The sequence below is a fragment of the Triticum urartu genome, chromosome 1A (assembly GCF_056163025.1).
Source record: "Triticum urartu cultivar PI428250 chromosome 1A, HENAU_Tu73, whole genome shotgun sequence".
NCBI lineage: Eukaryota > Viridiplantae > Streptophyta > Magnoliopsida > Poales > Poaceae > Triticum > Triticum urartu.
In genome coordinates this window covers 7539799-7553775 of record NC_141873.1, presented here as the reverse complement: position 1 = coordinate 7553775, position 13977 = coordinate 7539799, and the positions used below count along the sequence as shown (strand labels likewise).

Here is a 13977-nt window from a genome sequence, read left to right as displayed (position 1 = left end):
AAAACTTTTGGGAAGTTGCAAAGTATCCAATCAATAAAACTCTTTGATAACAAATTATCAGGTGCTCTTCCTAAAGAATTAGGAGATCTCACCAACCTTGTTGAACTTGCAGTGTCTAACAACTCACTTTCAGGACCTTTACCCACAAATATATGTTCAGGTGGGAGACTTCAACATCTCACTGTTCATTATAATATGTTTAGTGGACCCATTCCAAGGAGTTTAAAGACATGTACGAGTTTGGTTAAAATTATCCTTTAGAAAACCCAACTAACAGGAGATATATCTCACGATTTCGGTGTGTATCCACAACTCATATGGATGATCTTGTCATCGACTAGACTCTCTGGGCAGATCCCACAAAGTTTAGGTGCATGTACCCAACTAACGGTACTACATCTCCAAAAAAATAACATCACTGGTTCCATACCTCCAATCCTTTCAAAATTGTCCAGACTAGAAGAACTAAGACTCGACTCTAATCATCTCAGTGGTGAGATTCCACCAGAAATCTACACTTTAGCAAACCTATATGGACTGAACTTGACATCAAACCAATTATATGGATCCACACCTACACAGATAGAAAAGCTTGGCAATCTAGGATACCTTGATATATCTATGAATAAACTGAGTGGATCAATACCTGAGGAACTAGGGACCATGAAACTACAGTCCTTGAAGATCAACAACAACAACTTCAGTGGGAGTTTGCCAGATGCAATTGGAAATTTAGCAGGCCTGCAGACCATGTTAGATGTCAGCAACAATAATTTCAGTGGTGTGTTGCCACAACAACTTGGGAAGTTGGAGATCCTAGAATTTCTGAATTTATCACATAATCAGTTTGGTGGCAGCATTCCATCCTCCTTCGCAAGCATGTTGAGCCTTTCAACACTCGATGTGTCGTACAATGACTTGGAAGGACCAGTACCAACAACACGGCTACTCCAAAATGCTTCAACAAGTTGGTTTCTTCACAATAAAGGTCTATGCGGTAACCTCTCTGGCTTGCCTCCTTGTTATTCAACTCCAGTAGCTGGTCACCATAAACGGAAGATACTTGGTTTGCTTTTGCCAATTCTTCTTGTTGTGGGTTTGAGCATTGTTGCTGCAGTTGTTGTCATAATAATGCTTAATCGTAACAAGAGAAAACCTCAAGAAAATGTTACTTCTCAAGGAAGGGACCTATTCTCTGTTTGGAATTTTGATGGAAGATTAGCATTTGACGACATTGTAAGGGCAACAGAGGACTTCGATGATAAGTACATCATTGGAACAGGAGGATACGACAAAGTCTATAAGGCACGACTCCAAGACGGGCAGCTAGTTGCTGTAAAGAAGCTTTATCAGACTGAAGAAGAGTTGGATGACCAGAGAAGGTTTCACAGTGAAATGGAAATCTTATCACAGATCCGACAACGAAGTATTGTCAAAATGTATGGATTCTGCTCCCATCCAGCATATAAATTTCTTGTCTATGACTACATTCAGCAGGGAAGCCTCCACAGGACATTGGAAAATGAGGAACTAGCAACGGAACTAGATTGGCACAAGAGAATTGCTCTTGCAAATGATGTGGCTCAAGCAATATCTTATTTGCACCATGAATGCAGTCCACCTATAATCCATCGAGATATCACGAGCAACAACATCTTACTTGATACAACCTTCAAGGCTTTTGTCTCGGATTTCGGCACAACAAGGATTCTTAAGCCTGATTCATCAAACTGGAGTGCACTTGCAGGAACGTATGGCTACATAGCTCCTGGTATGTACTAGTACTACTATAATCTTTCTTCTCATGTCAGAAGGACTCATCTGAAGGAATTCTAATGTTTTTATTTTGTGCAGAATTGTCGTACACGTCTGTTGTGACAGAGAAATGTGATGTCTATAGCTTTGGAGTGGTTGTGCTAGAGCTAGTGATGGGGAAGCATCCAAGGGATCTATTAGACGGTACTTTGTCAAACGGAGAACAAGTCATACTGGTGAAAGATATACAGGACCAACAACTGACAACACCAACAACAGAAGAGAATAGGTTATCTCTGCTCATCAAGCTGGCCTTTTCTTGCTTGGAATCTTCTCCACAAGCAAGGCCAAGCATGCGGGAGGCATACCAATTGCTCATCGAGCGACCCTCCTCCAGTTCATGTTCTGTGCCTTTCAGCGCACTTACATTACATCAAGTAAGGATGAGTTGATGACTCATTGTATGTCCATGTATTTGTAGCCACTCTCCTGATATAGTAAAAGATACCATCATGTGCCCGTGGTTTTTTCCCGCAAGGGTTTTCCACGTAAAAATTGGTGTCCCCTGTTCTTGATATTTCTTTATTTACTCGCTTGCTGATTTCTGACAATGCACAAATATAATTTGTTTTGTGGGGTGCTTGTAAAATGTATGCAGTGTCTATGTTATATTTGTTTAGACATAATACCCACATACGACACGTTGTTTATGCTATTCTCTACATTCTACAAGGGTACTTGATACGATGTATTAATGTTTCTACATTTATCTACTAACTGGCGTGATATCAGCGGTCACGCTTTATTGTTCTCTAGGAATCAAGGTAAAATACCTTGGACCAAGCAGGAAAAATCACAATGATCAAGTGGTCGATGCGTAAACAGGAACAAATGAATGTAAACACGCAGAGTTGGGTGCGTAAAAAAGGAAAATTACCACAGTACTATGTAAAAGGACTTACAGAGGATTGTAGGGCAGGAGTATGAAGTCCTAGTCCTTGTGATGGAGCATTGTATCCAGGAGTATGTAATCCTTGTCCCTAGGATGGAACAACAAATAATTTACTACTACACTTAAATTCAAGCATTAGTTGGCGAAATTGACATGGAACAAAGATACAACCTTCTTTTTCTTCATGCCTAATACAAGCTAAAAATTCAACTCAGCTAGTTGAATCACATACATACTAAGAACAAGATGTACAATCGTATAGAGAATAGCTCCATTTACGATTGTTCAACGACTTGCAGTGGTATATGAGGAAAGATACAATGAACTTGTCCATGCACAAACAAAGCGCCAACCATGTACATCAAGTTCTGCTGGAAATATGAGCAATTTACCGAATGATTTTATTAACAGAAATACTAGATAAAGCATGACTAATATAGTAGAGATAAAACAAGTCATGCGTTCGGACAGAGAGAAGGTAAAGAGCATCTGCATATATGAACTTGAACTAAACACATCTAGAACAGACACTAGATGAAGTTGCATATATGAAGTAGAACCTAACACATGTAGGACGGAAAGTAGAGCAAAGAACTCTGTCATGACATCTAACAGAAAGAGCAAGAACACGTACGGGACAGCAGTAGTGGAAGTGCTGGACTTGGGGTCGGTGTCCTCGTCTGCCATGTCATCGAGGAGATCGTGGACGTCGGGGAAGAAGTCGTCGTCGGGGAAGTAGTCGTCGGCGACCGGATCGCCCGTGATGAAGCAGCCAATAGTCGCGTTGAGCGCTCCCCAAAAACCTTATCACCCTTCTCCCATACAGGACTCAAAAGGTGCGGTTTCGGAGGCCTACTGTCCCGACCTGCGGTGCACGCCGCAAGCCGGGATGGGGAGTATTGTAGCAGCAGCGCAGTGCTAAGGAACTTGTGGCGAGAGGAAGAAGAGGTTCTGGTGCATCTCTCTGTGAGGAGCGACCTCCCTTTTATAGGCGCAAGAGAAGGAGGCGAGAGGGCAATGACGGGAGGCGAAACGAAGAGACAGAGACGAAGCGAACAGCTAGCAGCCGAAGGGCTGCGCCGTTCGCATTCGAACTCCACTTTCGCAAAAATCTTTTCAGCTTCCGTGTGACCTTTCGTATACCCGTAGTGCGTGGAAAAAATATAGATATCGGCTCGGCTCATTCCCGCAACCCGCGGCTCGGCGCGGCGCGGCGGGCGGCGGAGGAGGAGCGCGCGTGGATATCCCTCTTGTTCTCATGCTCGTACAAGTGGGGAAGAACATCCCTTATAAGGAGGTCCAACTCCCACTAAACTAGCAATGTAGGAGTAAACTTTAATAGTATCCCTTGCCTTGCACAAATGGGCTAAGTGGGCCTCTAGGATTTATTAGGAATTTCTGAAATAGTTATTGGGCTGCCCAAAATAGACTAAATTCCAGCAATCCCCCACCAGATCCCAGAGGCACACAAAAATTTGCTTTTGGTTCCAAAACATTGTTTTATATACCGGTACTGCAGTGGAGACTGTTAAGTTGAACTTCCACCTAGAACTCTATGCTACACTAGTAAGCAACTTGAACAGTGGACTGGGCCTTGAACTGCAAGTTTTCTGCGAATCTAGCTTCACATAAAGCCTTGACCGATACGTGGCTACCGTGGGTCTTCCCCGCGGGTGGAGCTTATGCGTCATACTCCGTGACCTTTCATGAGTTTACTAGAGAAAACCCTACTCTCATAGATTGCGACGTTTGACAATCAGACTCATATAGGTGTGTTCTTCAAAAGATATTCTGCAGGATAACATCTCTGCTTAAATAAGTCACTTAGAACACATTAAGATATACATCAACCTGCCATGTAGATTAGGAGAGTATTGCATCTCCATGGAGTGGTATTGTGAATAGTAAGGATACTCTCCTCTTAGTTGACCAACAGCTTGTCTTCCACATCTAATTCACGGGATCTCCGATCACAAAGAATAGGTTACCACTGTGAACAACTCATATTGTGGGTCTCATACCCATCTCCCTCGATGCATTATCTATCATATTACGTGATAGACCCTTGGTAAAAGGATCTGCTAGATTTTTAGACGTTTGGATATAGTCCAACGTAATAACTCTGGAGTTTTTCATTTTCCTGACAGACTTTAACCTTCTCTGAACGTGTCTTGATAACTTCATGTTATCCTTTGAGCTGCTCACTTTCGTGATCACAGTTTGATTGTCGCAGTTCATAAGGACACCCGGTACAGGTTTCTCAACAACCGGCAAGTCATTCAAGAGCTGGCGAAGCCAATCTGCTTCAACCATAGCTGTATCTAGTGCTGTGAGTTCTGCTTCCATTGTTGACCTCGTTAAGATGGTCTGCTTGCAAGACTTCCAAGAAACAGCGCCACCTCCATGAGTGAATACATAACCGCTCGTGGCCTTTATCTCATCAGCATCTGAGCTCCAGTTTGAGTCACTATACCCTTCAAGCACCTTTGGGTGCCCGGTGTAGTGAATTCCATTATTTGCAGTGCCTTTCAAATAACGCAAAACTCTCTCTAGAGCTTTCCAATGCACATCTCCTGGTTTTGAGACAAACTGACTCAGTTTGCTAACAGCAAAAGAGATATCAGGTCTTGTAGCACTTGCTAAGTACATAAGCGAGCCAATAATCTGAGAATATTTCAATTGATCTCTAGCAATTCTTCGATTCTTTCGAAGTAACACACTCGCATCATATGGTGTTGGAGAGGGTTTGCAGTCACTATAACCAAAGCGACTCGAGATCTTTTCCACATAGTGAGATTGAAGCAATGTAATCCCACCATCATCGTCTCTCAACAACTTGATGTTCAGAATGACATCAACCACTCCTAAATCCTTCATCTCAAAACAATGAGATAGGAAATCCTTGACCTCCTTAATAACATTCAGATTTGTTCCGAAAATCAGTATGTCATCAACATACAAGCACAGGATAACTCCCTCACCCCCACCATGGCGATAGTACACACATTTGTCAGCTTCGTTCACAACAAAGCCTGCAGCTGTTAAAGTTCTTTCAAACTTCTCATGCCACTGTTTGGGTGCTTGCTTAAGTCCATACAAAGACTTCAGCAACTTGCACACTTTCCCTTCCTGACCATCTAGTACAAACCCATCTGGTTGTTCCATATAAATTTCCTCGTCCAACTCTCCATTTAGGAAAGCAGTCTTAACATCCATTTGATGAACGAGAAGACCATGCGAGGCAGCTAGTGAAAGTAGAACTCGAATAGTGGTCAGTCGAGCCACAGGTGAGTAAGTATCAAAGAAGTCTTCATCTTCCTTTTGGGTATAACCCTTAGCCACGAGCCGAGCCTTGTACTTTTCAATAGTACCATCAGGCCTAAGCTTCTTCTTGAATACCGATTTGCATCCTATAGGTTTGCACCCATAAGGACGATCAGTTATCTCCCAGGTTTCATTCGCCAAGATGGAATCCATCTCGCTACAAACCGCTTCCTTCCAGTAGTCAGCATCTTCAGATGCATAGGCCTCTGAAATATAACTGGGAGTGTCATGTATGAGATACACAAGAAAATCATCACCAAAAGACTTTGCAGTCCTCTGTCTCTTGCTCCTAGTAGGAACTTCATTGTTCTCCTCCACAGGACTTTCAAAGTGTTCCATCGAAATGGCAGGTTCGGTAATTGTAACTGGTTCCTGATTCGATGAACTAGGCATCTCCTGATTAGATGAGGTAGCCATATCCTTCATGGGAAAGATATCTTCAAAGAAAGTCGCATCATTCGACTCCATGATCGTACCGACATGTATGTCAGGTACCTCAGATTTTACAACCAAGAATCTATAGCCAATGCTATGAAAAGCATATCCCAAGAAAACACAATCCACAGTCTTTGGTCCAAGTTTCCGCTTCTTTGGAATTGGAACATTGACTTTCGCCAAACAACCCCATGTTCGTAGATAAGAGAGTTTTAGCCTTTTCTTCTCCCATTCCTCGAATTGAGTTATCTCTTTGTTCTTTGTGGGAACTCGGTTTAGGACATGACATGAAGTCAATATCGCCTCCCCCACCATGCCTTGGAGAGACCCGAAGTGTCTAACATGGCGTTAACCAAATCTGTTAGAGTACGGTTCTTTCTTTCGGCCACCCCATTTGACTGAGGTGAATAGGGAGGCGTCCTCTCATGGATTATACCATGTTCCGCACAAAAAGCATCAAATTCATTGGAAAAATACTCTCCACCACGGTCGGACCTAAGCCTCTTGATTTTTCGATCAAGTTGGTTTTCCACTTCAGCTTTATAGATCTTGAAAAAGTTCAAAACCTCATCCTTAGATTTCAGAAGATACACACAGCAGTATCTAGTGGAGTCATCAATTAACGTCATGAAATATTTCTTTCCACCTTTTGTCAACACACCATTCATTTTACATAGATCCGAATGTATGAGCTCTAGTGGTGCAAGATTTCTTATTTCCGCAGCCATGTGAGACTTACGAGGTTGCTTAGCTTGCACACACACTTGACACTTAGATCCCTTGACGGTGGTGAAACTAGGGATTAAGTTCAACTTCGCTAGTCGCGACATGCAACCAAAGTTAACATGACAAAGACGTGAATGCCACACATTGGATTCACTATTGTTGCAAATATGATTAACAACTTTATTGCAAACGTCTGATAAGGATAAACGAAACAAGCCTCCTGACTCATAGCCTTTATCAACAAAGGTTCCATACTTGGATATTACAAATTTATTCGACTCGAAGACAAGCTTGTAGCCATCTCTACACAGAAGAGATCTGCTAACAAGATTTTTATCGACGGAGGGGACATAATGCACGTTCTTCAGCCGCACGATCTTCCCCGAAGTAAACTTCAGATCGACCGTGCCAACACCATGAACAGAAGCACTTGAACCATTGCCCATCAGCACGGTTGAAGTCCCTGCGGTCTGATAAGATGAAAACATGGAAATATCACCGCATACATGCACATTAGCACCCGTGTCAATCAACCAGTCAGGAGAATGACATACTGAAAGAATAGTGGGAAATATACCATACCCAGCATCCTTCATGTCAGTGTCTCCAATGACAACATTAGCGGTCTTGCCGCCTTTCCCAGGATGACGCTTGTCATAGCGATTAGGCACTACTAGGAAAAGGCTTACTAATGGCGCATCAGTTTTGCCTACTAATGGCGCATCACTGGTGCGCCATTAGTATCACGCCACTAGTATTTATTACTAATGGCGCACCACTGGTGTGCCATTAGTATCTGGTATACTAATGGCGCACCACCCAGTGCGCCATTAGTATATAACACCATGCGCCATTAGTATGCCTCCCAGGGGCCATATTTAACCATGTGCTTTGGCACACTAATGGCGCACTGCGGATGGATGCGCCATTAGTATACTTGGCATACTAATGGCGCACTCTGTAGTGATGCGCCATTAGTATGAATATTAGGTTTTATTTTTTTTACTTTTCTGATTTTTGCACAGGTTACAAAATATCTTATTTGACACAATATAGACAGTAGCACACAGCAACAGCAGATTCATCGAATACAATAGAAGATTAGTCTCCGAATACAATTCATCATATTAGTCTCCGAATTCAAAAGACCGAACAAAGGTAAAACATTACAAGTCTCGAGACCGCGAGTATCGAGTTTGTCGGAAGTAATACTAATCCTAACAAATCCTACTAATCATCATCATACAACTTCTACTCGTTATTCATAACAAGTCATACGATCATCATCTTGATAGTCATCGAACCAACCCTACTTAATTGTTCTTAGCACATGGTCATCAGTATTAGGCAGGACCTAAATACCCTATTTAAGCTAAAATAGCATAAAACAATATAGACCCTGACTCTCCATTATGGAGAATGGAGAACATCCTGTCTCCAATTCTTGCGCTTCGCTTCCTTTTGCTTCCAAGAAGCTCCTTACGACTGTCCATACATTTTTTCCATCCTTTGATTTTCATGTCTCCACTTCTTTTAGAAATCTCGTATGGACAGTTGAGATTCGTAGGATGACCTGGCTGTATGTTCAAAACATTAAGACTACCTTTCTGATACATCATATGAGGCACACAATTCTCTGGGATTATCTGTTGAAAAACATAGTAATAACTTCATAGTTAGCAATGATGTACTAGTTTTAGAAGTATTCAAAAGATGCACGGATGTCGTAATAGTAAAAATCTTACCAGGGTATCTCCATGGTAGTTACCGTAGTTGAACACATGCACTAGTGGCACGTATTTACCATAATGTTGAGGAGTTTGATTGTGGATATTGTAATTCTCAATGTCAGTACAAAATCCAACCGGATGATTTTTCTCCTTGTAAGTTGTTAATTCGGAGCCATCGGTGTAGTGGGTTTTGTCTACCATCTCCCGCACATTCTTTGAACAATAAAAATAAGCTGTCAATGGAAATAAGCTGTCAACTATTTTGAAATAAACAATATAAATTAGCTAATAACTATGTTAGAGAAACTCACATAGCGGTAGAACTGGAGGCGTATCAACAAGGACCCAAATGTCCATATTGTCTTGGTTGATGTTAGGATTATCAAGATCCATGGTGATAAGCATACCCTCATCAAAACCATACATCTTGCAAAATGCTTCCCAATTTTTGCAACTAAAATGGGTTACGCTCTCAGAATTATATAGATTTACTTCAAAGTCCACATCGTGATGAGTCCTTAGGTGAATTTTCTTTGTTTCAGAAATTTCATGGTCTTCAAAATCCATCCTCTCCAAGACATAGCGTCTTGCATGGCATTGGATAAGCTATACTCGAATTGTAAAAGATGAAAATTACACGTTGAAATAGTTGAAGTCATGCTTAATTATGAAAATAACACTTGTCGTCATTGTGTACCGTTTCAACTTCAAAGGTCTCCTCGAGCTTAATGCTGAAACGCCGATCATCGTCCAGGTGAGGCATGTCGCACAGACCTCGATCATCGTGGCACCAGTCGCACTCCCCTGGGAGACTTTCCTCGTCCGATGATGATGATGACATATCCTACGTTCATAATTCAAAACTACATCATTTAGGGTTTGTCGACACCGAGGCATCCTAAAAGCTAAGCTTTTATCATTTAGGGTTTGTCGACGCTGAGGCACCCTAAAAGCCTAAGCTTTCATCATTTAGGTTCTTATCGACACCGAGGCACCCTAAAAGCCAAGGTTTTATCATTTAGGGTTTGTCGACGCCGAGGCACCCTAAAAGCCTAAGCTTTCATCATTTAGGTTTTGTCGATGCCGAGGCACCCTAAAAGCCTAAGCGTACATCATTTAGGTTCTCATCGACACCGAGGCACCCTATAGAAGCCAAGTTAAGTTTTCATCATTTAGGGTTTATCGATGCCGAGGCACCCTAGGTTGGGCCTAATCACTTGGCACTAATCACTTGGCTCTATTGCCACCTATGTTGGGTTTATCATCTAGGGTTTATCGATGCTAACGAGAATTCTAAGTTGGGCCTAATCACTTGGCTCTATTGCCACCTATGGTTTAATGCAGCAAGAATGGCGGGGCAGTTGATCCTACTTAACTAAGTACTAAGATACCCCGGCCCATGCATTAGTCGCAAGTACCCCATATGTCCTATTTTTAGCAAAGCCATGCTAAAATTCACGGAAAATTTCGGCATGACCTTTGCTGAAAATAGGACATATGGAGTACCCGAATTTGCCGGAACGGAAGTTAATCGACATTCCGGCAAACTCAAGGGCCTCTCGGGGTACAGCAGCAGCATCACAAGTTGACAAAATTCCCAAGTAGTACAGGAGCAGCATCACAAGTAGTACCAATGAACATATAGTCCAGCAACTTGAAAAAGCTGAAGTTCTCAGCATGAAGTAAACAGGAGTATTCAGAATAGTTATTTGCTTGATCTCAAGTTTGACATATACGATAGTGATAGATGTAAGGAGCAGAACAATGCCAAAGCCACAACCTCAAATCAGGAACAAATAAAAACACAAACTACAAATTGATGCGATCTAAGTATACTTTTCCCTTACAACAAAATAGCACTGTGATTTACAATGTAATACTCCAAGCTGAGCTGAATATTTTCAAAGGTAGGACTATTTAGTTCATGAAACATAACATAAAATTTTGTTTCCTCTTGTTCAGTAATAATTAGTTTTTTTAATGAATAACAATGGTATTTGATTTCTGCTGGTTTATTTGGAAACAACAGATCCCCAAGTCAAAAAACCAGAATCCTGGAACACTTCAGGAGCACTTGAATTTCAAATTCTGTTGGTTTCTGTTGTTTATATTTAAATAAACAATGCAACTTCAGTAACATGGAACTAAGAGCAGAATAGTTATTTGGGGTACTAGCTAGCCAGACACCACCAATGATCAAACTTAGTTGTTAGCTGAATATTTCAAAGCAGACTTAGGTACAGATGTCACCCATACTACCTTGGTTGGAACAGTCAATGCAATCTACTAGGACAGTAATAAGGCATGCATTTACAAGTTTAAGAAAAGTCTATAGATCTTGCTTCAGTTAATCTGCAAGGAAGCCTATAGTTCTTGCTCGAATGCAGTAGCAAACTGAAGAGGAAAAACTGAAGATTACTGTGAATAACAATGTACAGTAGCAAACTCAAACTGAATCCAGTAACCATCTGAATTTACAGTAGATTTTCTACTCCAAGTTCAAGCCCAAACATCTGAATTACTTCAGCTAAGACTGTACATTTCTGAACTTGTTTCAATTGTTGAACATGTTTCAATTGGAAACCTCGACGGTGCACCAGGTGGAAGAGGAGAGCAGCATGGGGAGAGGGGAAGCTCACCGAGTGGCATAAGGAGGCCGGCGAGAGCTTAGTAGCAGCGGAGGGTGGCGGTGCCCGAGGGGGAAGACGAGGGTGATGCAGCGAAGACGAGCTCGAGGCCGGAGTCGGGGAGGACGAAGCGGAGCTCGTGGACTTGCCGCCGAGGTGCGAGGACGGCGATGGCCGCAGCTAACACGGCGACGAGGCTCGGGATCTGGCGGAGAAGGCGAGCGGGGGAGAGGGCGAGCACGGTTGCGCGGCTATGGCGTCGGCCGGGCGGCGGAAGGGGGGGCGCGCGTGAGGGTGTGGCGAGGGAGGGATCGAAGTGGATCTGGCGAGGGAGGGACGAAGGGATCAGTCGAATTAGCAATGGCACACCCCAAAGCGGTGCGCCATAAGTAATCTTTTTTTTGATAGCAATGGCGCACCACCCAGAGGTGCGCCATGTGGTGCGCCATTACTATATACTAATGGCACTAGATCCTCTCTCAATACCTCGAGCACGTGTGTCCTTTGCTCTCGCCTTTTCTTCCACATCAAGAGTGCCAATGAAATCCAGGAAGGAAAACTCCTGCCTCTTATGCTTCAGCAAGGTAGCAAAGTTCCTCCATGAAGGAGGAAGCTTATTGATGATACCTCCGGCAACAAACTTGTCCGGTAGCATACAACTGAAGTGCTCAAGTTCTCTAGCAAATGACTGTATCTCATGAGCTTGCTCAACCACGGAGCGCTCTTCAGTCATCCTGTAATCATAGAATTGATCCATGATGTACAGCTTAGTGCCAGCATCCAAGACCCCAAACTTGGCCTCGAGTGCATCCCACATATCTTTTCCATTATCAATTGACGCATAAGCATCAACTATGTTCTCACCAAGAACACTCAAGAGAGCAGCCTTAAACAGAGTATCAATTTTCTGAAAAGCTTGTGCCTGTTGAGCATCAAGCTCTCCTTCAGATTTGCCGAGAGTGGCGTCATAGCAACTCATGGTTTGAAACCATAAGACTGCTCTCACGCGTCACCTCTTATAGTGGATACCCTCAAACATAGGAGGTCTCATGGAAGTAGCAAAACCACTCGGGGTAAATTGCCTATAATAAGGTTTTTGGATTGTTGGAAATATTAGAAATTTACTGAATGATTTTATTAACAGAAATACTAGATAAAGCATGACTAATATAGTAGAGATAAAACAAGTCATGCGTTTGGACAGAGAGAAGGTAAAGAGCATTTGCATATATGAACTTGAACTAAACACATCTAGAACAGACACTAGATGAAGTTGCATATATGAAGTAGAACCTAACACATGTAGGACGGAAAGTAGAGCAAAGAACTCTGTCATGACATCTAACAGAAAGAGCAAGAACATGTACGGGACAGCAGCAGTGGAAGTGCTGGACTTGGGGTCGGTGTCCTCGCCTGCCATGTCGTCGAGGAGATCGTGGACGTCGGGGAAGAAGTCGTCGTCGGGGAAGTAGTCGTCGGCAACCGGATCGCCCGTGATGAAGCAGCCAGTAGTCGCACTGAGCGCTCCCCAAAAACCTTATCACCCTTCTCCCGTACAGGACTCAAAAGGTGCGGTTTCGGAGGCCTGTTGTCCCGACCTGCGGTGCACGCCGCAAGCCGGGATGGGGAAGATTGTAGCAGCAGCGCAGTGCTCAGAAACTTGTGGCGAGAGGAGGAAGAGGTTCTGGTGCATCTCTCTGGGAGGAGCGACCTCCCTTTTGTAGGCGCAAGAGAAGGAGGCGAGAGGGCAACGACGGGAGGCGAAACAAAGAGTGTGTGGCAAAAATTTAGATATCGGCTCGGCTCATTCCCGCAACCCGCGGCGCGGCGCGGCGCGGCGCGTCGTGACGAGGCGGGCGGCGGAGGAGCGCGCGTGGATATCCCTCTTATTCTCATGCTCGTACAAGTGGGGAAAAAAACTCCCTTATAAGGAGGTCCAACTCCCACTAAACTAGCAATGTGGAATTAAACTTTAGTAGTATCACTTGCCTTGCACAAATGGGCTAAGTGGGCCTCTAGGATTTATTAGGAATTTCTGAAATAGTTATTGGGCTGCCCAAAATAGACTAAATTCCAGCAAGATCAAACCTACACCATAGCTTGTTTTTGTTAATTTCAGATACGAATTGACGTGTGTGGCACTGCAGGCAGTCCTAGTTCATCTTCCTGCACAAGCAGAGGAAAGCAAGCACAACAAATTAGTTTACTAGTTGGGACACAAGCATAGACGTTCACTGAAACTGAAATGAAGCGAAGTATGTGATGTGGTATGATAGGACCGAGACAACGGTAATTGTTCCAAAAGCTTAGGATCAAATCCATCATATGGTACATGTTTGGCATTAAAGTGGTTTGCATGTCCTCCCGTGAGTTGTTTTTGCTGGTAATATCAAGCTAGGATAAGTTCAGTTGTTCACACCAACAATAT

At 43.1% G+C, this 13977-nt stretch overlaps 1 pseudogene; it reads left to right on the top strand.

Annotated features, from left to right (window-relative positions):
- Nucleotides 1–784: 784 nt before the first annotated feature.
- Nucleotides 785–2207, top strand: LOC125541556 (MDIS1-interacting receptor like kinase 2 pseudogene; annotated as a pseudogene).
- Nucleotides 2208–13977: the final 11770 nt, after the last annotated feature.